The sequence below is a fragment of the Ovis canadensis genome, chromosome 11 (genome assembly GCF_042477335.2).
Source record: "Ovis canadensis isolate MfBH-ARS-UI-01 breed Bighorn chromosome 11, ARS-UI_OviCan_v2, whole genome shotgun sequence".
NCBI classification, from domain to species: Eukaryota; Metazoa; Chordata; class Mammalia; order Artiodactyla; family Bovidae; genus Ovis; species Ovis canadensis.
This window is the reverse complement of record NC_091255.1, coordinates 28,499,140-28,499,832: the sequence shown is the minus strand read 5'-3', so window position 1 is coordinate 28,499,832 and position 693 is coordinate 28,499,140. Positions and strand designations below refer to the sequence as shown.

General features: G+C 44.9%; 1 pseudogene; it reads left to right on the top strand.

Annotated features, from left to right (window-relative positions):
• Positions 1 to 567: 567 nt before the first annotated feature.
• LOC138415536 (small nucleolar RNA SNORA70) lies at positions 568 to 693 on the top strand (annotated as a pseudogene).

Below are 693 nucleotides of genomic sequence, written 5' to 3'. Positions count from 1 at the left end.
TAATTAGTGTTTTTGCTCTTCAGATAAATACTCAGGAGTAGAATGGCTGGATTGTATGGTAGTTCTATTTTTAATTTAATGAGGAACCTCTATACTGTTTTCCATAGTGGCTGTGCCAATTCACGTGCCCATCAATGGTGTACGAGGGTTCCCTCTTCTCCATGCCCTCACCCACACTTTTTATCTGTTGTCTTTTTATAATAGTTATCCTGACAGGTGTGAGGTGATAGCTCACTGTGGTTCTGACTTGAATTTCCCTGGTGATTAGTGATGCGGAGCATCTTTTCATGTGCCTGCTGCCCATCTATATGTCTACTGTGGGAAAATGGCTTTTCAGAGATTCTGCCCATTTTTCAGTTGGATTGTTTGTTTTTTTGATGTGGAGTTGTATGAGCCACAAGCCTTCTTTAAATTTGCCCCTTTCCTTCACTGCTGAACACCTGTCACTCACTCTCAGGGCAACGAGTACTTGCCTGTGGCCCAAACCCATTGCTTTCAGGGGCCTGGTGCCATTCTGTCTTTTATCTGACACCACAACAGGGTCAGCTCAGTGTTTTCCCTTTTCCCACTCAGTCTTATAAGATTAGGGTACCCATGAGGGCCCAGGGTGTAGTGGCTACAAACAGCAGCCTCCTTGATAGTATATGCAGCCTGTTGCTATACAGGTTGCCCTAAGGGACCTTGGAGACAGAC